The 26,185-nt window shown below is 47.6% G+C and overlaps 1 long non-coding RNA gene across 1 annotated transcript; it reads left to right on the forward strand.

Moving 5' to 3' along the window:
• The first annotated feature begins 699 nt into the window (after positions 1-699).
• LOC141073295 (uncharacterized) lies at positions 700-25,311 on the forward strand. Its single transcript, XR_012226959.1, has 3 exons — positions 700-1,204; positions 20,589-20,699; positions 24,372-25,311. It is a non-coding gene; the product is annotated as an uncharacterized lncRNA (long non-coding RNA).
• The last annotated feature ends 874 nt before the right edge of the window (positions 25,312-26,185 follow it).

The following is a 26,185-nucleotide window of genomic DNA, read 5'->3' on the forward strand; positions in this document are numbered from 1 at the left end:
TCAATAGGGCAGATAAAGTACGCCTGCGCAGGAGCCGCGGCAGAAGTAAGAAGGAGGACGTCATCGCTAGAAGATGGGAGGCACCGGAAGGACGGCGACACCCATCAGACTGGACCACACCCCCCGGTGAGTATAATGTAACTTGTTTTTCTTATCTTTCAGGTTACATCGGGGGCTTATCTACAGCATTACAGAATGCTGTAGATAAGCCACTGATGGCGGTGGCCGAATCTTATAGGCCAAAAATGAGGTGACAGATTCCCTTTAAGGTCGACACAGACACCCATGTGTGTCTGAGATCTCATAGTTGGCAAACTCCTGTTTGTTTTTTCAATCTGAATTTACTTCCTGGCTCAGATCTGCTGCTAACCAGTCATCTGCTGTAAGCATAACAAATTCTACTCTGAAGCTGTTCACATTACAAAAGCTGCTGAAGCAGACTGTATTTCTATACTAACTATTTTGCTTGTTCATCACTGATGTCAGCAGCTATTCATGTGTGTGCTGATTAACCCTTCATTTGCTGTAAGCATAACAAACTCTGATTTGGAGCTGTTCACACTACAAGCGCTGCTGCAAGTTCTGGACTGACTGTACAACTATGGTTCCTGTATATATCTAAATTCCAGGCTCTGTGTCTCCTGATGTTTCCTGCCCCACTTGTGCTGTCCTGGTTATCGCTGTTCCATGTGACTCTAGGCAAGTCTTGCCCACTGTGCCATCCCCTTTGATCCGTGTTATCCACCCTGAACTGCAGCTTACAGAATCTACATCACCAAAACAGCCCATACCACCTGTTCTGCGTCAAAACCAACCAAGAGCTAAATCTGCATGGCTTTTAACTTAGTACTTTGGTTCCCCTGTAAGGGGGACGACGAGACTGTGGGTACCTGCGTGCCGGGTCCATAACTGAAAAGGCTGCATCCCTGGGGGAAAGGCTGAGTGAGCTGGAACTTCCCCTATTGCCTGGGGGAAGCGCTTGGGAGTTGGACCATCCTGCTGTCCCAGAAGGGCGGGGAGTGAGAGGAGAAAATCGCGCGTAGCAGCGGGGGCATAAAAAGAAAAAGCGAGTGAAGCAGAGCAGTTTGGCACGAACGGAGGGCAGCGCACAAACAGGCGAGCGGTGTGCTTTGCTTCCCCCCCTGACCACAGAGTACCGGACCTGCGGCAGTGCCTCCCGTCTGAAGAAGGCTGTCACGCTGAGGTGAGCAATGTGTCCAGCAGCAATCCGTAGACAGGGACCGCTGCAGAGAGTGCAGAGCCAAGTGTACCCAGCAGCCAGGGAGAGAAGTGCTCCATTCTGGGAGCACCAGCATCATGCAGGCCAGCAAGGACCAGAGAGGGAGAGGAACGGGCAGTGTGTGCCCGGTGACTACAGAGAGAAGGTGCAGTGTGCAGAGTGCCCAGTAGCGACCAGAGAACAAGGTGCCGTTTGATCCACGTCCGTGAGTACAGTACACGTGTCACATAAGAGTGATCACATACGGGACTGACACTTGATCCCTGACATTGCCAGAGAATATTTGCCCAGACACCTGCGCCCTGACTTCATTAGTGTCTATTTGCCAGCCACTTCAACATATGGACTAGGCTCAGCGTAAGTTACCGGAGACCGACCACTGCTGCCGGAAGATGGGACATTAAGGCCCACAGGACCTTTTTGGAAAAGACACTGCGCCAGCCATTGCTTTTTCAGCAGGAGTTACAGTTGGCGGAACTCCTGACACAAGTGCTTCATAAGAACTGCCGTTATCTGAACCGTTGTTCTTCTACTTACAATATCCTTTACCATCTAAACTGTTGAATTTCCTGTTTAACCCTTTACCTCCCAACATCCTGTTCCATTTATACTGTTTAATCCTTTACCTTCCTGCGTGGAGTATTCCCGTTATTAAACTTGTTAACCCTTGCTCTGCCTACCATCTGTCACTGCATCCCATATAACTACTATCTCACACCCCCACACTCCAATATCAGCCGGAAAAAGTAATTTCATTTGGAATTTAGCTTCTGAGCCACGATGGGGACAGGGAATGATGACAATCTATGTACAGTGCTTAAGAATATCTTAGGGCTTGGCTTTCCAGATCTTTAAACTGTCTAAGAACCTTGGTCACCTCCTTGCCCACAAACAAGTCATTAACATTAATTTTGTCCTAGGCCAGACAGAAGTCCCACCAAGAAATATTTTGTATGCAGTGCTCTGCCATAAAGATGGTTCTCAAATGAGAACTTATAGTCAGGATGCCGACAATTCCACTCTCCTCCAAAATCAGGCAAGGGAATCACAGAGTTCAGAAGAGTTGCATACTTTGTTCAGGGCTATAAAACTACGCGCTTTGTGGGCATCCTGTCCACTTCCTCAGGTACATTGCTTCCTCAGGTGATTAGCTATGTACCTGAGGAAGTGGACAGGATGTCCACAAAACACCTAGTTTTATAGCCCTGAATAAAGTATACAACTCTTCTGAACTCTGTGATTCCCTTGCTTGAGTTTGGAGGAGAGCGGAATTGTCGGCATCTTGAATATCCTATCCAGAATTTCTTGAAGACTCTTCACGGGTCCGGTGCCATCTGCAGCTCTCCTATCATACTTACTATATGTGTTATGCATACTCACAACGTGTAAAGGTGAGTATTTTACTTTACAGTAAACTAATTGTTAATTTGGTAACTGTGCTATTGCGCCCCTCGCTGTACCATTTCTAACTTATAGTCATGGGAGAGTTGCATCTTCAAAGAGTCTTGAAAAATTAGAACCATTAAAATCAAGATCAAAATAAAAAATAAACTCATTTTGAAAAAGTCGCAAGAGGGTGCATCTAAACTTTGCCATGTGAAAAACAGTTCTTCTACTCAGAAAGCTTGTTGTGATTGCTCCTCTTCTCCTCCCATAAGTCAGATTAAACTTGTCCCTGTAAATGTTCAGATTCTGATACAAAAAAATAGTTTACAGAGAAACAGTAAAACTATAAGGCAGGAAGTAGGGGAGAGGAAGGGGATGCAGCTGCAGGTTCACACTCTGTTATATTTAGTCAGAGGATGCCTGCTTTGGACAATCTCTACTTGTTAGAATGGTCTCTCAATAAAAAAACTGCTTTCTAAATGTCTTACTGCTGGGATGAAAATCGATCAGCTGTGGGGAAACCTGGCAGGGAAATGTTAAATTCCACTGCAGCTCCACCCCAGGAGATATGAAGTATTACACTGTTTAAATTCTAATTAGTCGTTGGATTGGTCCTCCAGAATGAGAGACACTCTTTGTTGCTGGTGTCCGCTCTAGTCAGGAGATGAGGACTCTGAAAACAGAACCCCCTACATGGCATATATAAATAGGTTTTGTAAATGGATCAGATCATAGATGAGAACATTTACATCATACCAGAAAGTGCCACCTACTCAGAATATGTAGAGAAAAAAATGCATCCATGGAAACCATCAGAAGGTAGGAAAGTGATACAAGGTATGTAGGTGAGGTTACACAAAACATTTCTGATTCTAATATATTTAAGAAATATCTAAAGCTAAGTTTCTGTGATATCAGTGACCCTGATTGGCAAGTCTGCAAGGTTGTCACTCACCCTCTGCCTGTTGACTATAAAAATGCAGCAATATAGCAAAATCTAAAGACTTTATTTCAGATATATTATTATCCTTAAATACACAAAACGTTAGAAAGATATTTATGTTGAGCAATTGCTTTAAGTGCTGCTTAAATTTACACCGGGGGGACAGAATGTAATTAAAGCTCTGCTACACATTACATAAAATGCTTCGTAAGAAGATGTTTTGGGAGAGGGGAACACTTGTGTGACAGTGGAGGTTTTATGTTGGATATAACAAGAAATTATTTTTCACAAACAGGCAAAAAAAAGTTATTGTATGAGATATTACTGAACAATTATTGCCACCGCTACTGAGTGTGTGACAGCTCTCACGGGAACTTATCAAATTGCTTCTTAAAGCAAGGCACTCTGCAATACATATATAGATATATGGCTCCAAAGTGGCAACTAAGTAGAACATTTTCTTAACTTTGTTTATTTTTTATTTTTGAAAAATAAAATCAGTAATAAAAGTTCTGTTTGGGTAAAAAATTGTAAAATTCTGGTATTTTGGGACATGTTTTTTTTAATGTGCCCATAGATTGACAAAAATTGTCATATCAGCCTGATGAAGGGACATAAGCAGTCCCGAAAGCTTGCTTTGCAACAACATTCACTATTATTTGTTAGCCATTAAAAGGTATCATACCCACAAGATTCCTATTTTGTTTCTCTCACTGAGAGCACTTTATATACATAGATTGACAAGGATAAAGGTTAGTGGAGACCCCTACCTCATCTCTAGACACTCTCAGCTCACTCTCCCATACACAGGAGCGTTAGCTCGGCTGAGCGTTTCTGTGTTTTTTTTATGAGAAAGCCATCAACTGACTAGTCAGTCGGCGGCTTATCTCCAGGATAACAATGTCCAAAATCGGACATGAGCAAGTTACATCTCTCCCGGAAATCAGTCATCCAGCACCCCCATACACATTAGGCTAACGTGCAAACCTGTCAATACCAGCGGGTTCAGGCAACTTTAGTCTAAAGTGTATGGGGGCCTTAACAGTCTATGTGGTTGAACACCCATTCTCTGTGTTTCTGGGCTGGCAGGCCTAGAGGCTTTGCACATCACTCTACCTATAATTTTTATTGTTCGGCAGCACACATGGATTGAGGGCTGTTTAATCTGGCCATACACAATAGACTTAGGTTGGCCGAACCCACCGATATCAATAGGTTTGGCCAAAGGTCTAATGTGTTTGGGGGCGCCGACCGACTGATGGTTGGGAGAGATCCCGATCAGGCATGTCCGATTGTGAACTGCTGATCAAATCGTTCTCCCTGAGATAAGCCGCCGACCGATGAGTCAGACGGCAGTTTTCTCTTAGAGAACACAGGAACACTCAGCCGGATGAGCACTCCTGTGGTCTGGGGAGGCTGCTTAGATGATTGTAGGCCGAACGACCTTTAGTCCGACAGCCATCTATTGGTCATCTAATGTGTACGGCCACCTATACACCACGTGTCTGCTACTTTGTGCTAAGCCTTGTTGCCAACATTTAACTTCCCTCACTATATATCGGGCCTCAGTCTAGGTGCAACATTGACACTAACCACAGTGCAGTATGATCGGCCCGCAAACCCTGTTAGGCTGCTTTCACACATCCAGTGTGTTTGTTCCGGCGGCGTGCGGCGGAAAGCCGGACCGCCGGATCAGGCCTGCAGGGGTGACACCGGATGCGGATGCGGCGCCTGATCCGGCTTGGAAATCATTTAAAGGAGCCGCACCGGGGACGAGAGAGGCAGTGGTATGCGGGGGGGGGGAGAGAGAGATACGCGCGTGCTCGCCGGACACTTGTGGGTTAAACCTCACAGTGTCCGCACATGCGCTGTTGAAAAAGCCGTTCCGGCGCTGCAAAAAAAGGTTGCTGGCAACGTTTTTTGCTGACGCCGGACGGCGGAGGTTTGCTGTTTCCGGCTAAAAACGAAGGCGCCGCATGTCCATCCAGCACGATGCGGCGAACATTAAATTCTATGTGCCAAAACCGGATCCAATTCCGGATCCGGTTTTCACACTTTTCGCCGCATCGTGCCGGATTCAAAAAGACGGATGTGTGAAAGCAGCCTTAGACTCCTCTTTACCAAAAACTAAAATCTGACACTGTGTGACCACTGCTCCGCTGCGACCTCTGCCTCATCTCTGCTAACCACACTTCTTTCACTTCTCAAAGGAACACCACAACATTCAGATTTGAGCATGCTCATAGTTCCTCTACAATTTTTGCTAACATCTGGTGCAAGTTTTAATAAATCCACCATACTTATAGTGGTCCTGATGTTGCACTCAGCTATGACCCTATAAAGGATTCCTTTACAATACCCCCAAATTTGTGATGCAAGTTTTAGAACAATCTCTCGGACCTATGGTGACCCATGACCTCCCGTTTAACTCTAACTACAAAAATGTTAGCTCAAATATGGCGTAACCCAAATATTCGCAACTTTTTTTTATACCAGAGAACTGGTGCAAAAAGCTGCTAGTAAATCTCCCCCACAATGCTTACATGTAGACAAACACAAACAACATGCACACAATGTCCTTCATGCCATCTGTTTACCTTGTTTCATCTGGATCTGGCTCCGCTCATTTGGTATTAAAAGAGTTAAATGTGATTGTAATGAGGGATTTGTCAATAACAACTAATGCATTCATTACTCCAGCGCCATAATGCTGAAGCTCATCCAAATGTCAGAGGGGGATCACACTATGACTTCTCTACATGAAAGCCCTTAGGCTTAGTGAGGTTATCTAGACAAAAGAGGCTTTCACTCAACCCTTCCCCCTTTTTAACTGCAATTAGATGGCCTTACCCAAAGGCCCAGGTTTATCAGATGGTAACCAAATCCTGGTTTATTTCATCAACTAGCTTCAAAATGAATGCAAACACTCAAGACTCATTTAACAAAGCTGGACTTCTACACTAGAGAAATGTCTACCAGTTCATGCTTGACTAGTCACCCAAAAACTTATAAAGGGGGTTTTACACATAGCGATATTGCTAACAATATCGCTAAAGCATCACCGATTTGGTGACGCAGCAGCGATATCGCTAGCGATATCGCTATGTGTGATACTTACCTGTGACCGGCTCCCCCGCTGTCCATCGCTGATCGCGCAGCTCCATTTCTCATTGGGTGCTTCCTGCTAGCGCCAACGAGCGACGCGTGGACGTGGGCCGGAGGACGTCAGGATCGCCGCGTCCGAAAGGTAAGTAACGACCGCTAGATCGCTGCTGCATCGCTGTGAGATCTGCCCGTGTGGCAGCTCACTAGCGACCATTTAGCGATGCACCAGCGATCCTGACTGGGTCGTATCGTTGTCGGGATCGCTGGTGCATCGCTAAATGTAAAGGGGCCTTTAGACTGTATCTTCTGTTGTAGTAAGTCAACCCATGGCAACTACATAAATGGGATTTCAAAAAAGTTACCTTCTATTAGAAAAGTAAACATTCAAAAGAAGTTATTAGCTAAAATATTTAAGAACATTTCTGAGGAACATCTAGCAGAATCTAACCTGGCCAATTAATTAATCTTTCTTTGCTATATGTAGGTATTTGAACCAATAATTTAATATCACTTTGTCAAAAAACTAAATTGTGTAAGTGTACACTTTTTGCCTTGGTTGTCTACGAGTCTAAAGATGAATTGAATGGAAGCCCAGAGATCTGTCCTGCAGTTTGGGTAGACTATAGGTTCCTTAAGGGCCTGTCACACTAAGCGATATCGCTAGCAATATCGCTATAACGTCACTGGTTTTTGTGACGTTATAGCGATATTGCTAGCGATATCACTATGTCTGATACTTACCTCCGACCGGCTTCCCCGCTGATTATCGCTGATCGCGCGAGAACGTCCTGGACCGTTTCTCGTCGTCAGCTTCCTGCTGGGCTTCCTGTGGCGCCGACGAGCGACGTGTGGATGCGGGCGGGAGGACGTCAAGATCGCCGCGTCTGACAGGTAAGTAGCAACCCCCGACCCCTGCTATATCGCTGGTGAGATCTGCTTGTGTGGCAGCTCACTAGCGACCACTTAGCGATGCACCAGCGATCCTGACCATGTCATATCGCTGGTCGGGATCGCTGGTGCATCGCTAAGTGTGACAGTACCTTTAGAAGATATCCATACATTGAGCCAAGCCTGCATGTGATTGATGAGAAGAGGGGAGTAAAGCTGGCCATACATATTACATGGCTGTTGGTCTAGTGATGTTTGTCAGCTGACTTTGTCATATACATAGTAAGAACAAAACCGTTGGCACAACCCTGAGAATTGTAGGTGGTGCCCAAGTAGGATCCCAATCCGTGAACTAAATGTATATAAACTTGGCACACACCAAAGGTTTCTGATGCAGAAAGGTGATTTTTAATTATACAACAGTACATACATACACAGACGTTTCGGTCTAGGACCTTCATCAATGTACGATATATTGTACTGTGAGATTCTTAGTGACTGGGCTTTGTGAGACAGACCAATCCTGTGAGGAGGCACATGAAGCCGTCCCACTGCATGGTGGTTTGTGGAGTGTGGACGCGGTATCCGCCGCGAATCCCAAACGACCGAAACGTCTGTGTATGTATGTACTGTTGTATAATTAAAAATCACCTTTCTGCATCAGAAACCTTTGGTGTGTGCCAAGTTTATATACATTTTGTCATATACAGAAGCTCGCTAGGCCAAGGGTTCCTATTTTTTGTATGTCGGCCAGCAGCTTATCTCCTGGAGACAGTACAATCGGCATTTCGATATCGGACATGCTTATTCGATCTCTTTCCCAACAATCAGTCAGCCAGCGCCCCCATACATATTAGACTGGCCGCCAATCCCTTTGATATTGGTGTCTTAAGACTTTGCCAGATATCTTTGGTGATGACTTATCTTCCCTGTGAATAAAGGGATCGGATACTGAAATTTGACATCCTCGATCTTTCTTTTCAAAAGTTGGGATGCCCCCATATTCAAAATAGTAATTCAATATGCACAAATGGGTGGATTTGGCTTTCTTTGAATTAAAGAGTATCAGCACCTTAAAGGGAACCTGACAGCAGACACATGCTGCCCAAACCACGGGCAGAATGTATGTATCAGACACTGGCTGCGTGATCTCAGCTAAGTATGTCGGACTCTGAAATGCTGTGGCATTTCAAAGGTAAACATACTTTAAAGGCAGCTAGGGACTGAGCCACATGGGAGACTAGTCGAATAGACGGATCCCCAGAGGCTTCAGCCCGCCCGCTCCACTTGAGTGACGGGTCTCTCCTGTGTGTTTGTATAGAGGAAGACCTGCCAATCATTTGCAGATTGTGGGCAGAAGTCACTCGGAACTGGCGTTTTCTACAAATCACCAGTATGGCTTGGTCCCTGGCTGGCTTTTAAAGTCAAACATGCGTCACTGAAAACGTACAACAAATGTCAGATACATGCTGCCTTCAGGCTTCCTTTAACTATTTTCCTTATTCTGTAACCTTAAATCCCACGAGGTAAGGACTTTCTGGTCACATTCAAGTTACAGCAAACCAGAAGATTAGAGAAATATGTTCTTAGGAAACAGGCAAGAATCAAACCAGATAGACTACAAAAATCAGATGACAAATCAGAAAGAGCACCAGTGGTTACAAGTCGGAAGTCGCCACTGACTCAGGAAGAGATACGTAACTTCAGTAAACAAATGAAAAATGAGAAGCACTACATTTAGGGGGCAAAAATAGTCATAATCTTGTTTTAGAACCACAACGCTTAACTCAAGGAGGAAATTATATCAAAAGACCCCAACCTTATTTATACAGTTGGATCCTTGCATACTTTAAGATCAATCCCCAATACTAGACCTTCTTTTAAAAGAGGTGGTGCTGGAGATTCTAAATTTTTACCATTACTTTTTTTAAGGCCATTGCCCATATCTAGTCCCCTGAATGTAAATGCTGCACCTGTTGATGGACCATTCGGGTGCCAAGTACAGAAACGTTGCTTTATGGGAGGTTTTGTGAGACTTTTGGTGAAGTTAAAGACATTTGCCAGCTAATTCAATAGTCAGGGAAGTCTACTCCCTTTTTTTTTCCATTAGCTACACGGACATTCTGGGAGTGTTAGTATGCATTGAAAAAGGATGTCCCCTTGGCCCTTGATGTCTTAGGGCCCCGTCACACATAGCGACGCACCAGCGATCCCGACAACGATATGACCTTGTCAGGATCGCTGGTGTGTCGCTACATGATCGCTGGTGAGCTGCCAGACAGGCAGATCTCAGCAACGATCAGGACAGCGCCACGTGGGTTACAAGCGACGCACGTCGCTTAGTTACCCGCTGTGTATGTTAGAAACCGTGCGGCGCTTAGAAACCAGATGTTTACCTTGGTTACCAGTCTCTAGCTCGCTGACCGCTGGTCTCCCGCCTGCCACATGCAGCGATGCATGCTCGCCAGCGGGAGACCAATGATCAAAAAAATGTCCAGGCCATTTGAGCACGATCAGCGATACCCGGCAGGGGGGCTGGTCGCTGATAAGTGTCGCACACAGCGATCTCGCTGGTGAGATCGCTGTTGCATCACTAAATTTGTGACTCAGCAGCGATCTCGCTAGCGAGATCGCTGTGTGTGACTGGGGCTTTAGGAGACCCAAAGCTTCTTCTGCACAATAAGACAACACCAGTACAATAATTACTATATGTCTGATGTTACAAATCTTGCAACTGGACACAGGAGCTTCAGGTTAGGCCTTGTTTCCATCTAATCTCTATGGGCATCTTACAGACTTCCCCTCTCTTCCCCATAGGATACGGATAAAGTTAGTAACATCTGTAAGTGACTGAGAGCACAAGATCTACAGTAGAGCAGGGCAACAATCACATGTCTGAGGAACATCCATAGTATCAATGAAGCTACCCAGGGACAATAAAGAAACGTGCATAACCATTGACAACGCGAGGGGAGACATATAGTCAATAGAGCCTGTCTCCGTCAATAGACGATAACTTGCGACTCGCATTGAAGATGACCTTCTGAACCCATCACCGTGGTTGGGCTGGTGACAAGGACAGAACTCAAATACTCCCTGGAGATGAATGCAGCCATTTACACTGCTGCTAAGTCATTCACGTCTTCCTTCAACCCAAGAAATCAACACACTGATGTAGAAATAAATTAATGGCACAAAAGAAGAATTTCAAAACTACTATTCTGGAAAATTTGCCTTGGACGTAACCCAGATGACAACCAAGACAAGAGGTGCAGCTGTATTTGCTTAGTCTAATAGCTTTTAAATACCTCTCCCCTTCCCTTACCACTGTACAGAAAACCTATTGAGCTCCGATTGTGTTTGTACATGGTCAATAACAATGCAAATAGCAGTGGTGATTGGGGCACTGAGATCCCTGCATGGTAAATCAGCCAACAATCCTATAGACGCTCTTTACTTTGGACCTAATGGTGTGCTGAGAGATGGAAACCATACATTCTCCAACAAGGCGTGGAGCAACCTATCCAGAAGCAAAGGTGTCTCTCTCAATTATGCCTTATAAATGGGTCAGTTTCTATGGCATCTATAAAGCTGTTACCCCATTAATGAATATGGGTAGTAAAGGGGATTAGTATCACATACAGAAGAGCAAAAAATTTTGATCTGGCCCTACATATTAGAATAGCGTTCCCCTATGCTGAGATCCCGAGTGATCAGCTGTGATCTGTGGGTATACCTTGCAGTAAGTGATCAATTTCCCTGCAGTGGCACCACAGGATAAATAAAGCATTACACAGTTCCTATCGTAATCACTGGGTTGACTGAGTGATGCAGGACGGGACATGTCCTCCAGAGCAAGAGACACTATTTCCATTCTGGGGTACTCTCCATACTGAAGTGGGAACCCCATTCTATTAATTTAGAATTCCTTAATTTAGGATCCCCTTTAAATCATACTTGGCATCTTTTCCAGTAAGGAGGACAGCCCTAGACCCCAGGAAGCCTTATGAAATCTCCCGTGCCCACAGAACCTGTCTGAAACCTATGGGAAACAGCTTAGCTGAGCTCCTATAATCTTGTTACAAATTCCTGTAAGGGTTCTGTCAAAAGTACAACTATTCCCAATGCAAACTCTGTGCAAATAAAATGAACCAGTAGGGAATGCTATGAGATTTCAGCTCCTCATTAAGTAGAATTATGAATTTAGTTTCCCGGAGAATAATTCAGACTCAAACTAGATAAGTAAATTATGGTATTCACTCAGTTTTTTTATCTGCAGTTATGCAAACCATGCCTCACAAAGAAATTTTTTGGGTTTATTTGTAACTTTTTAATTTTTGGCAAAGCTTATTTTTTTCCATATTATGATTTGTATTAAAAAGGAGAAATGTTGCAATTGTCACACCGGCCACTGAGCTTATTTTGACTCTAACTTCCTGTTTTTTCAGGAAACAACACATGTACAGTCGAATCAATGAACACTCTCCGACCACATCTAATGAGCATGTGCAAAGGTCATTGTGAATAGAGGAAGAGCTGTGTCTTCATCTGTTGTGATTGGTGGATTCTGTCTTATCAGCTGTGTAAAGAGTTGTTCATTGCAATCCTGACTCTGATGATAATGAAACTGCTGTAAACTGTTCATGAAAAGACAGGAAGTATGAGTCTAAAACAGCCCTAGTGGACAGTGTAAAAATTGCAAGATTTCTAATTTTGTGTTGTTCTTTTTAATACAGATTGTGTTCTGTCTCCGACATTTAATTCATCATAATCCCTGATTATCTGCTTGTTAATGTTTACAGTGTTTTCTGGCTCCATCTAGTGACCAGAGTCATAACCGCAGTGTTACTGTGTGTTTTACTTTCACTTTGCTATTTCCCTCCATTTGCAATGCATCCTGGTAGCCCTTTGCAAAGAATTATAGTTAGTTCCGCCCCCATTTTCCCTCCAGTCCACCATTTTCCTTCTGCCTGCATTCAGGAAGCATCTCATTTCTCCCCTTGTGACAGCATCGCTGATATGTACTTATGTTTCCTGTATACAATTCCTGTCTCCTACTAGCCTGCTTAGTTAGTTCTCCCCTGGTTAGCTATTAGTGCAGATGATGTATTATGTATATATGAATCCCTGATGAACTCAGTATTGATTGTATGTGTGGCGCCCCCAGGGGTATGGTCGCCACAGTGGCTTTGCCTTCCTCCAGGGGAGGGTAATGCCAGGCTTGGAGGCAATGATGGGTCTCTCTCACAGTCAATCCATACATGCAACACAGTTCCAATCCAGGCCAGCAGGGGGAACGCTGAACCAGGATTAAGGGGAGGAGTGCTCTCTGAGGGCCAAGAGGAAGGAGTGGTCAGTTAGTCTGCGAAGGGTGAAGTGTGCAGATGTGTTGAGAGAAGCTGGAGGTTGAGCTAGGAAAGGAGAGCTCCCTCACAGTGAGCGCATGAACTGGAGCCTGGTCTCCACGGTTGTATGGATACTAACGGTCCTGCAACAGATACCAGAGGAGTAGGAGGCTGTAAATGCCCTACTCCCATCTAAGACTTGAGGCACCACAGCAGCCAGGACGCAGTAAGCCAGGACTCAGAGCGAGGAGTCCCTGAAAGAGGCTATAGCTGTCTGCCGTGCAAGTAAGGTTCTTGGGAACATCTGACAGGAGGAACTTCAGAATAACTTAGCACTTGGAGTACTTCATTCAAATGAGCACTAGGAAGGAGACTGCACAGTCCGTCTGCTGAGAGAGAATCCCTGAGTTGCTTCCAGGCTAGCCTGCTCCGTTACCATCTGCAATCAGGACCCTGGACTGCAGTTATCAATTACAGGTACAGAAATTGCACCCCGCTGTGTCTTGTCTGCTTCCTACCCTTACGGCACTGCTACATCCCCGTGCCAACCACCTCTACGCTGCCCTGGGACTATAGCTTTACCTTTTGTGGAGCATTTACATCCTTGCTGCACCCTACCATCGGTCCCAGCGGATCTGCATGCAGCGTCGGCTTAACATCTCCCTTGCCGAGCACCACAGGTGGCGTCACGAACTATTTCATTCCATTATCTACATTTCCCCATTACTTGGGTGCCCAGGGCCACGGACCGGGTCATCGCTGCTGTGACACATCCAACTGACACCGGCCCGGTACCGAGTACCCCACAGCCCTGGGAGGGCGACCCAATTTGGCGTCACAAACAGAATTACGGAGCCCGGTATCCCCGGGTCCTGTTTGCCATAGACTGTGTGTGAAATTGGCGCCAGTTGCCGCCATTGCCACGCTGCTTGGCGCGCGCAGGAAGAAAGAGGCAGGCCTTCGTGGGCGGAGCCTGCCGCAGAGCGCGAAGAAGCGAAGTGCCCCGCGGGAAGAGAGGACAGCGCATGAGAGAAGGAGGAGCTGAGGCCTACAGCCCGGAGCGTCGGGCCCGTGAAACGGCCGCCGGTGAGCTCCCATAACCCCCGGCCCTGGCTAACGTTAACTAGGGGGGAGAGGATGTCCGTGCCAAATGGCGATGCAGCAACAGGCGCCAGTGCCAACCCTGCAGCACCGCCAGGAGGAGCGCCCGCCGCAGCGGTCTCCATAATGCCGCTGTCTATGCCCTACATACCAGGAGCGACCTGGCTACCGCAGTACTCGGGTGAGTCACATACCCTGAGTGAATTTAAAGAGAGACTGTGCAGTTTGTTTAAAGTATACCCTCTGTCTGAAAGCCAGAAAATGAATATCCTGATTGGACAGTGTGAGAATCATGTGGGAATAGTGGATGAGGGCAGGTATATCTCGCCCAGATTCCTTTCCTATGTGGCCTAGTCTGGTCAGTATTGCACCTGCTTACTAATGGATAATGGGAGGTGGATATAAAAGGATGCAAGGTGGTTGTGTGAGTGTCTCAGCCTGGGAACACAGAGAGCCTGTCTGTGTGAGAGGCACACGTGAGTGAGAGCAGTGCCGACTGCAACTGTGGTTTGGCTGGACGGGAGAAGCCCGCCAGTTGGTAGTTAGGTTGTACTTTGTTTAGTTAGTGCCGGACAGGCAAGGATTTGTTTTATGTTTTATTTCCTTTTGCATTGCTTTCACTATTAATAAACCTGACCCAGGGTCAGTTACACCCGAATTCCACCTCTGCGCCTGAGTTTCATGCGGAACGCACGTGACCTTTGACCCCAGCAAAGGCGACCCCGGAGTGTTTTATCACATTGTGGTGGAGAATGCGGGCATCACGTTGCAAGCATGAGCATGGAGGACGTGGTGAAAGCGCTGGTACAGTCCACCGCCGTTCAGCAAGAAGCTAATCGGGTGATGATGGCCCAGCTGAAGGAGTTGGTGGACATGACAGCTACCGATCGTTCGCTTCTCCAGCAGGTGGCGCAGCGCCTGGCAAGCCTACAGGAGGTTAACCTGGAAGCCGAGTCGAGAGTGATTCACGTGAGTCGGTACTGGCAGAAGATGACGACCGAAGATGACATCGAGGCATACCTGACCACGTTTGAACGGACGGCGGTGCAAGAAAAATGGCCGAAGGCATGATGGGCTGGCCTGATTGCCCCGTTTCTTTCCGGTGAGGCCCAAAAGGCGCATTATGACTTGGAACCTGAAGCTGCGCAGGACTTTGACAAATCGAAATCCGAGATCTTGGCCCGGCTGGGAGTGACGACCGCTGTCCGTGCACAGAGAGTGCATCAATGGACTTATCAGCCGGATAAACCACCGCGGTCACAGATGTTCGACCTGATCCACGTGACGAAGAAGTGGCTACAACCCGAGGTGTTGACAGCGCCAGAGATAATTCAGAGAGTCGTCATGGACAAGTACCTGAGAGCTCTACCGCCAGCCCTGAGGAAGTGGGTAAGCCATGGAAATCCTACGACGGCAGATCAACTGGTGGATCTGGTTGAACGTTACTCCGTGGCGGAAGGACTCCGAGACGACGCTACCCCACCTCGTTCTTCATCATCTCCACGTGGAACCGGTAAGACTGTTCCAGGGAGTAGGGGAGATGGAAAAATCCCTAAGACAGTGGGGGAGGAAAACGGGACTGCCCGCACTGCGAGGCCGAGAGTAACGAACTATGGTCTAAGCAAGGGACCCGTTAGGTGTCCGGTCACTACTGAACCCATGCAGTGCGACGTCACAGACTCTAAAAACCGCTTGTGTGATTTAACTGTTGATGGCAAAAATGTGGTGGCATTGTTAGACTCGGGAAGTGTGGTGACTCTGGTGAAGGCCAGTCTGGTGTCAGCCCCGACTGGACCATCAGACAAATTTTCTGTAACATGTGTGCATGGAGACACCTGTTCGTACCTCACCACCGTCATATGCATTACTACTTCCTATGGGTCTGTGCAACATAAAGTGGGACTCGTCCCGGCGTTATTGCATGATGTTATCCTGGGCCGGGATTTTCCCCACTTCTGGCAATTGTGGGAGAATCAGTTGATACCCCAGGGTAATAGTGTACATGATTCTTCTCCCAGGGCGCGTGTGGGTCCCGAACCCCTGGAAGAGGTCTCCCCGGAAGACTCTGGGGAAGAGTCTGCGGGAAATGACCTGCAGTTCCCGTTTTCAGTCATGGCGGGTGATACGGAGGAGACCGGGGAAGAGGAGGAGGCCGACAGCCGTCCACCTCCCCGTTTGCCGGATTTAGAAGTTCAGAAAGATGACTTCCAAAGCGAGCAAATAAAGGATCCTACCCTTTCTCAGGCTAGGACAAATGTAAAAGTGATAAATGGGGTACCCGTAGAACCTGGCTCTAGGCTGGCATATCCTTACATGGTTCTGGAGAATGATTTACTCTATCAGATAGAGAAAAAGGGGGAAGATACAGTGCAACTATTAGTCGTGCCAAAACCCTACCGGCGGCAGGTGCTGGACCTGGCCCACGGACATGTGATGGGAGGTCACCTGGGAGTCCAGAAAACCACCGAAAGGATATTATACTGTTTTGTTTGGCCAGGCATGCATCACGATATTCGTGTATATTGTGAGTCTTGTCCTGACTGCCAAGCCTCTGCACCTAAGCCCCGGTTCTGTAGCCCTTTGGTACCCCTACCTATTATTGAAGTCCCGTTTGAGAGGATTGGGATGGATTTAGTTGGGCCCCTTCCACGGTCTGCACGTGGACACCAACATATCCTGGTCATCTTGGATTATGCCACTCGTTACCCGGAGGCCATCCCTTTGCGTAACACGGCCACCAAGACGATTGCCAAGGAACTGGTGCATGTGTTTATTCGGGTCGGTATACCAAAACAGATACTCACCGACCAGGGGACACCCTTTATGTCCAGGGTAATGAAGGAGCTCTGCCGATTGTTACAAATTGAACCGTTACGCACATCCGTGTATCACCCTCAAACAGACGGGTTGGTCGAACGGTTCAATAAAACTCTGAAGCAGATGCTGAGAAAGGTGATAGACAAGGATGGGAAGAACTGGGACTATTTACTTCCGTATTTGCTTTTTGCCATCAGGGAAGTACCCCAGTCTTCCATGGGATTCTCGCCTTTCGAGTTATTGTACGCCCGACGTCCTCGCGGACTGTTAGACGTTGCAAAAGAAACCTGGGAGGGTCAAGTCACTCCGTTTAAAACAGTGATAGATCACGTCACACAAATGCAGGACCGTATTGCGGCTGTTATGCCTATCGTCAAAGAACACATGATACAGGCTCAAGGAGCCCAAAAAAGAATCTATGATAGGGGCGCCAAGATCCGTACGTTTGCACCCGGAGATAGGTTGTTGATCCTGGTCCCCACGGTGGACAGTAAGTTCCTGGCAAAGTGGCAGGGCCCCTTTGAGATCAAGGAAAGAGTTGGTGAAGTAAACTACAAAGTATACCAGGCAGGTAAACGGAAACCTGAACAGATTTATCATGTAAATCTGATAATGCCCTGGAAGGATCAGTCTGCCTTGTCAGCGGAGCTGGCCCGTCCTGTCTGCTCGCATACCGTACTGGAGGTACGGGTTGCAGAGACTCTCTCGGAGCGGCAAAAGACGGAAGTCAGGCAGTTTCTACTTCATAACCAAAAGTTTTTCTCAGAAAAACCCGGGCAGACTATGCTAATGAAACATGACATCGTAACGGAACCTGGTGTCACAGTTCACGTAAAGCCCTACCGAATCCCGGAAGCGCGCCGTGAAGCCGTTTCCCGAGAAGTGAAGGCAATGTTAGAGTTAGGAGTCATTGAGGAATCGCACAGTGCGTGGTCCAGCCCGATTGTGCTAATTCCTAAACCGGACGGCACCATCCGGTTCTGCAATGACTTCAGGAAACTGAATGCGGTCTCAAAATTTGATGCCTACCCCATGCCCCGGGTCGACGAGTTAATAGATCGGTTAGGAAAAGCCCGGTATATTATGACCCTAGACCTAACAAAGGGGTATTGGCAGATCCCTCTGGTGGAGGCTGCCAGAGAAAAGACAGCATTTGCTACGCCGGAAGGTTTATTTCAGTATGTGTATATGCCGTTTGGACTGCACGGGGCACCGGCGACCTTCCAGAGACTGATGGATCGAGTCTTGAGGCCACATAGGCGGTATGCTTCGGCCTATTTGGATGACATTGTCATTTACAGCTTGGACTGGGAGACTCATCTCCAGAAAGTACAAGCTGTGATTGACGACCTGTGGGAGGCAGGTCTAACCGCGAACCCCAAGAAATGTCACATCGGGCTAGAAGAAGCCCGGTATTTGGGGTATGTAATTGGGAGGGGTGTTGTTAAACCCCAGGTTGATAAGATTCAGGCGGTTCAGGACTGGCCACAACCTGTCAACAAGAAGCAGGTGCAAGCCTTCCTGGGGATCGCCGGTTATTATCGCCGGTTCATACCCAATTTTGCAGCCATCGCTACCCCCCTGACGGATCTTACAAAAGGGAAAGACTCCGTCATGATTAAATGGAGTTTACGGCTGAAGAAGCCTTCCATAGCCTAAAACGGGCACTTTGCTCATAGCCCGTACTGGTGACTCCGGACTTCCGCAGTGAGTTTGTGGTACAAACGGATGCCTCTGATACCGGTATCGGGGCTGTACTCTCACAAGTGAGGGACGGAGTGGAACACCCAGTCCTCTATCTCAGTAGGAAGCTGAATAAACACGAGCAAAGGTATGCAGTCGTAGAAAAAGAGTGCCTCGCCATTAAGTGGGCTCTAGAGGCCCTCAAATATTACCTGGTGGGCCGAAAGTTCAGGCTGATCACTGACCATGCCCCTCTCAAGTGGATGCACTTGAACAAGGAACGGAATAGCCGGGTGACCCGGTGGTTCCTTGCCCTGCAGGCCTACACTTTTACGGTGGAGCACCGCCCAGGGGTACAGATGGGAAATGCAGATGCCCTGTCCCGAGTGCACTGTTTGGCGGGTGTCATTGCTCGAGCGGAGTGGTCTGAGCAGAAGGGGGGGATATGTGAGAATCATGTGGGAATAGTGGATGAGGGCAGGTATATCTCGCCCAGATTCCTTTCCTATGTGGCCTAGTCTGGTCAGTATCGCACCTGCTTACTAATGGATAATGGGAGGTGGATATAAAAGGATGCAAGGTGGTTGTGTGAGTGTCTCAGCCTGGGAACACAGAGAGCCTGTCTGTGTGAGAGGCACACGTAAGTGAGAGCAGTGCCCACTGCAACTGTGGTTTGGCTGGACGGGAGAAGCCCGCCAGTTGGTAGTTAGGTTGTACTTTGTTTAGTTAGTGCCGGACAGGCAAGGATTTGTTTTATGTTTTATTTCCTTTTGCATTGCTTTCACTATTAATAAACCTGACCCAGGGTCAGTTACACCCGAATCCCACCTCTGCGCCTGAGTTTCATGCGGAACGCACGTGACCTTTGACCCCAGCAAAGGCGACCCCGGAGTGTTTTATCACAACAGCTAACGGGTGCAGCACAGAGAGAGGTGAAAGCCTGGCAGGACACTGATAAAGAGACTGTTGCAAAGATCCTGGCCAAGCTGAGAAGCACCTTTGACACTCGCACTGCAGCTGAAATCAAGATGAGGTTCTTTGGCTGTAAACAGAAGGAGCAGGACAGTATCAGGGATTATGCTCTCAACCTGCAGGAGGCGCTGCGAGCAGTTAAGCAAGTTGATCCTGATAGTGTGAAGGAGGAAGATAAACTGTTAAAGGAGCAGTTCATTGAAGGACTCCTATCCAGTACCCACAGAGGACAGTTGCGTATTATAAACCTGCAAAACCCTGATCTGGACTTTGCTGATTTTAAGGACAGGGCTATTCGGGTACTGCAGGAGTCCACTGACAGCTTTCCAGCGCCCCCTAGGCACCCAGCGATCACCTACCATCAGGAAGCAACATCTTTTCCTTCCATCCCTGTGGAGGCTGATGCACAAACTCTGGATAAAGATCCAACTGAGGAGCTGCGTCTTCAGGTCCAGGAGTTGACCAAAGGAATGGCTGCACTTACTAAAACCGTGCAGTCCCTACAAGTGTCCTCCAAAGAAAAGATCCAGCTTGCTTCCAGTCCAGAGGATGTCCCGTGGCTCCGGAGGAGGAGAGCCCCGCCACTTCGAGGGAGGAACAACGATCGCTATGACCAGGACGGACGTCCCATCTGTCGTCGCTGCTACAAGGCTGGTCTTCTTGCAAGATATTATCCTTTAAACGAGCAACCCCTGGGGCAGAGGGCCAACCCCCAGGAATAGGATCCCCAGGCCCAAGGAACTGGAGAGCCAAGTATGTGGGAGGGAGACCAATCCTTCCTGTGGTGATTGACGGCATCCCCATGAACGCTTTGCTGGACACTGGCTCCCAGGTGATCACTATGCCGTACATTCTGTACAAGAGGTATTGGGCTGATTCAGAACTTACCCGTGTCCCCACTGATAAACTGACAGTAGTTGCTAGTAATGGTCAGTCTTTACCGCAGATAGGATGTAAAGAAATTACTGTTAAAGTGGGGCGGGTAGAGCTAAAGTCTCAAGGTTTAATAGTTGTTGATATTGATCGACGTGAATGCAATCCCATGATGACTCTTGTTACAAATGTAATTGAAAACTGTCTGACCGAGGTTATTGTCTTGTTGCAACAGGTGGCTGAGACTGCTGGTTCCGGAGAACAACGAGTCCTGCAGAAGGAGATCCGAGCCCTGATGCAAAGGCAACAGGTAGAACTCTCTGGCGGAGAGATTGGCAGCGTCAGAGTGAGTGATGCTTTTCCCATTGCAATACCCCCCAGATGTGAAATGTTTGTTTGGTGTCGGGCAGCTATAGGTCTTAGAGGGAGAGATTACCAAGCGCTGGTAGAACCAGTATACTCCGAGAGCAGGCCCACTGTCCTGACAGCCAGAGGGGTGGTTGACGTACGAAAGGGGAGAGTACCTGTACGCCTTTTGAATTGTGGGGAAGAGGAAGCCACAACACCTCGGTACGCCACAGTTGCTAAGCTGCTCACCGTTAATAATAACTCTTTGCACGCAGCAAAACCCTTGGTCTCATCCGATCAGGTGGAGGACAATGGCTCTGTGAAGCAGCCAGATGAGTGGTGTCAGCAACTGCAGGTGGGAACTGACTCTACACCATCATACCAGAAAAAAGGGGTTCACAGAGTGACACAAGAGTATGAGCGGGTATTCAGCAAACACCCACTAGATTTTGGGCAGGCAAAAGGGGTTCAACATCATATCCCCACGGGAGACCATCCACCCATAAAGGAGAGGTACAGACCTATACCCCCAACACAACACCAATGTGCTAAGAGTATGTTGAGAGAGATGAAGGAGGCAGGGGTCATCAGAGACAGTTGTAGCCCCTGGGCAGCTCCAATAGTGTTTGTAAAGAAAAAGGATGGTACCATGAGAATGAGTGTTGATTACAGGAAAATTAACAGCATTACACATAAAGATGCCTACCCGTTACCCAGAATTGAGGGATCATTGGCTGCACTTAAAACTGCTAATTACTTTTCCACCTTGGATCTCACTAGTAGGTATTGGCAGGTTCCCGTGGCAGAGGCAGACAAGGAGAAAACAGCATTTACCACTCCAATGGGTCTCTGTGAGTTCAATTATATGCCATTTGGGCTCTGCACTGCTCCAGGAACATTTCAACGGCTGATGGAGTGCTGCCTGGGACACATGAACTTTGAGACGGTCCTGTTGTACCTGGATGATGTCATTGTTTTCTCCAAAACCCATGAAGATCATCTGGAGCACCTAGCTGAAGTGTTTGAAGCTTTGTCCAATTTTGGCCTGAAGATCAAGCCCTCCAAGTGCCACCTCCTGAAGCCCAAGGTGCAGTACCTCGGATATGTGGTCAGTGCAGAAGGTGTGGCACCAGATCCTGACAAGGTCACAGTCATCCGGGACTGGCCGAAGCCCAGAAACCTTCATGAAGTACGCCAATTCCTTGGACTGGTAGGCTACTACTGAAGATTTATCATAGGCTTTACCGAAATAGCCACCCCTATGCAAAACCTTCTGGTGGGGCAGTCCAAGAAGACCAAACAGAAAAATTCCACCTTTGAATGGACTGAGGAGTTGGAGAGATCCTTCACTCGGCTGAAGATGGCTCTCACAGGTGACAAGGTCCTGGCTTACCCAGATTATGACAAACCCTTTGTGCTGTACACAGATGCTAGCAACGTGGGACTAGGAGCAGTACTGTCGCAGGTACAGAACGGGAAAGAAAGAGTGATCTCCTACGCCAGCAGGAAGCTGTGCCCCACTGAAAGGAACCCTGATAACTACAGTTCTTTCAAGCTGGAGTTCCTTGCCATAGTCTGGGCTGTCACCGAAAGGTTCAAACATCACCTAGCTTCCGCCAAGTTCACTATCTTCACGGACAACAATCCGTTGAAGCATTTGGATACTGCAAAACTTGGTGCACTGGAACAGCGATGGATGACTAAGCTATCGAACTATGAGTTTACCGTCAAGTACCGGGCAGGGCACAAGAATGCCAATGCTGATGCGCTGTCCAGAATGCCTAACATACCAGATGCAGGAGACCCGGAGGCTCTTGAAGAGATAGAGCTACCTCCCTTCCACAGGCCACTTGCGGCCCAATGTGCTCAAGGAGTGAGGAACCGACGGTCTGGCTTGAAGGAGGTCACCCTGAACCCATTGCCCCATCATGATTGGGCAGAAACGCAAGATAGTGACCCTGCAGTCCGTCTGGTGAAAGAGCTGCTGACCCGAGCTGACTCACGTCCAGATTCGGATGCTCTTGAAGAAACTCAGCAGTTGTGGAAGGAGAGAGGCCGGCTGTTCATTTATGAAGGGAAGCTGTGTCGGAGGAGTATCAATGCCCGCACTCATGAGCTGGTTTGGCAGGTGATAGTCCCAAAGAGAGAGGCATCAATGGTCCTGGAAGCATACCACAATGGAGCTGGACACTTCGGATGGAAGAAGTTGGAAGTATTGCTCCGAGAGAGGTTCTACTGGGCTGGTATGAGGAAAGCCATTGAGAGGTGGTGTCGGGAGTATGGACAATGTAACCTGCGCAGAAAGGATCGGGACAGCCAGAGAGCTCCCATACAGCCAATTATCACCAAACAGCCCCTTGATTTGGTAGCCCTGGACCATGTGAAGCTGGTTCCAAGTCGGTCAGGCTACAGCTATGCACTTACCATTGTGGACCACTACTCAAGATTCCTAGTAGTTGTGCCTGTCAAAGATCAGACAGCCAGGACAGCAGCCAGACCATTCCAACAGCACTTCTGTAGACCACATGGGTACCCGGAGAAAGTGCTCACAGATCAAGGTCCAGCTTTCGAGGCAGAAGTGTTCCCAGAATTCTGTAACCTGTATGGTTGTAAGAAGATCCGGACAACGCCGTATCACCCACAGACCAATGGCATGTACGAGAAGATGAACCAGGTAGTGATGGATCTCCTGAAGACTTTGCCCTTGGAGGAGAGGAATCTGTGGCCAGAGAAGTTGCCCGATCTGGTAGACCTCTACAACCATATTCCAGTGAACTCTACCAACTGTACCCCAGCCTATTTAATGAGAGCAAGACCTGGTAAGCTGCCTATTGACTTAGACATGGGAGTCCTGACACCTGAAGTAGCGGCCCCAGATGCTGATTGGGACACGGAGAGGCAGCAACAGTACAGAAGAGTTCAAGAATGTGTGGAGAAGAGTTTGGCCCAGGCAAGACAAAAGCAGGAGAAGCTTTACAATCAAAATGCACCTGCCGCTCCTTTGTCGCTGGGAGAGCAAGTCTTGAAAAGGAAGAGAAGATTGTACAAATTGGATGATCAATGGGAAGCTGAACCTTATACCATTCTGCCCTCAAACTTTGATAATACTAAGGTATGCCTTGTTAGCAAAGATGGAGGAGAGACCACAGCAGCGGTATCGAGAGATCATTTGAAGTTATGCCCTGACCAGTTAAAAGAAAGAAGAGAAGAACCAGATAACATCCAGCCTATAGTGGAAGAAGAGAAGGTCAGCACAGTGCTTGGGGAATTCCCTGCGAATTGGACTAAAGTGAACGATGCTATAGTGGTGCCAGTGTTGCTGTTTCCCCAATTGGTAGCACAGGAAGATGTAACTCACAGAAATCCTGAGGATCAGGAAAATCAGGCAGCAGAAGCCACACCAGCAGTGGAGCCAGAGAACCCTCGCCCTGCCAGTGGTGAACCTGTTGTGCCCCTGGTGAGTCTAAGAGTTCACGGACAATCTAGTATCCCTGTGTTACATAGAACCCCCAGTAGTGTATCCAGTACATTACCCACTACACCAGTATTACGCAGGTCTACCCGCATTACACAAGGTATACCACCCCTTAGATATCGTATATAGGTAAATGTAAATGTTGAAATTGTGTATATGTATATATGTAACTGTTCTTAAGCTTTGTGCCTACAGGTAACCTGTAAGAGTTTCCTTTGGAGTTTGTTTTATGGACATTGTACCGCAGGACTTGTGTGGTCAAAAACTTTCACCATTTGCCCAGTAATGGACCATGGACATTGATGCTGGACTTATCATCATTGGACCATTTTTGAAGCACTTGGTTTTTGTAACTTTTTCAATTTTTTTACTCTTGTACAATTATTATTGTTTAACTGTTTATATGTTTCATGTTTTTGTTCAGCCCAGGAGTGCTGACTTGCACTAGGGGGGAATGTGGCGCCCCCAGGGGTATGGTCGCCACAGTGGCTTTGCCTTCCTCCAGTGGAGGATAATGCCAGGCTTGGAGGCAATGATGGGTCTCTCTCGCAGTCAATCCATACATGCAACACAGTTCCACTCCAGGCCAGCAGGGGGAACTCTGAACCAGGATTAAGGGGAGGAGTGCTCTCTGAGGGCCAAGAGGAAGGAGTGGTCAGTTAGTCTGCGGAGGGTGAAGTGTGCAGACGTGGAGAGAGAAGCTGGAGGTTGAGCTAGGAAAGGAGAGCTCCCTCACAGTGAGCGCATGAACTGTAGCCTGGTCTCCATGGTTGTACAGATACTAACGGTCCTGCAACAGATACCAGAGGAGTAGGAGGCTGTAAATGCCCTACTCCCATCTAAGACTTGAGGCACCACAGCAGCTTGGATAGTGAGCCAGGACTCAGAGCGAGGAGTCCCCGAGAGAGGCTACAGCTGTCTTCCGTGCAAGTAAGGTTCTTGGGAACATCTGACAGGAGGAACTTCAGAGTAACTTAGTACTTGGAGTACTTCATTCAAACGAGCGCTAGGAAGGAGACTGCAAGCCCGTCTGTTGAGAGAGAATCCCTGAGTTGCTTCCAGGCTAGCCTGCTCTGTTACCATCTGTAATCAGGACCCTGGACTGCAGTTATCAAGTAAAGGTACAGAAATTGCACCCTGCTGTGTCTTGTCTGCTTCCTACCCTTACTGCACTGCTACATCCCCGTGCCAACCACCTCTACGCTGCCCTGGGACTATAGCTTCACCTGTGGGGAGCTTTTACATCCTTGCTGCACCCTTCCATTGGTCCCAGTGGATCTGCATGCAGCGTCGGCTTAACATCTCCCTTGCCGAGCACCACAGGTGGCGTCACGAACTCTTCCATTCCATTATCTACATTTCCCCATTACTTGGGCACCCAGGGCCACGGACCGGGTCACCGCTGCTGTGACACATCCCCCTGACACCGGCCCGGTACCGAGTACCCCACAGCCCTGGGAGGGCGACCCATATGCATATATGTTTTTGTTTGTAGTTTCACTGTGCATCAATATACCATCACGTTCAATAAAGCACAGATTCAACTACAGTCTCCTTATTGGACCCCGGTATAGCGGTTTAGCTGCCTGTATAGCTACATGAATTCTGCTTCATTTAGTGAGGACAGAACAGATTGTGATATAAAAAAAAACAAAACATTGACAACATTTACAAAAGAAAATACATTTAACACAAATAAATTTCCTTTACTTTATAGGAGAATCGTTGCTTTACTTAAAGACACATGCACATATAATATGGTGATGATCAGACTGTATTTTATGTGCATATACACAGTAGAAGCTATTAAAGAAGTGGATGAGATAATCGCGGAATGCTCGCAGCCTGACATCAGTGTAGAGAAAACTCTTCTGATCTCCCTTATTTCTGGTGAATGCCCCTCTTGTACCCTGCTGAACCATTTCGGGGTAGGTCATTCTGCTGACTGCTTGACAATGCTTCACTTACATCTGTATAACTGGAGACTTTGTGTGTGTAATATTTCAGAC

Source organism: Dendrobates tinctorius, unplaced genomic scaffold (assembly GCF_039654945.1).
Source record: "Dendrobates tinctorius isolate UK_male_01 unplaced genomic scaffold, ASM3965494v1 ptg000014l, whole genome shotgun sequence".
Classification (NCBI taxonomy): domain Eukaryota; kingdom Metazoa; phylum Chordata; class Amphibia; order Anura; family Dendrobatidae; genus Dendrobates; species Dendrobates tinctorius.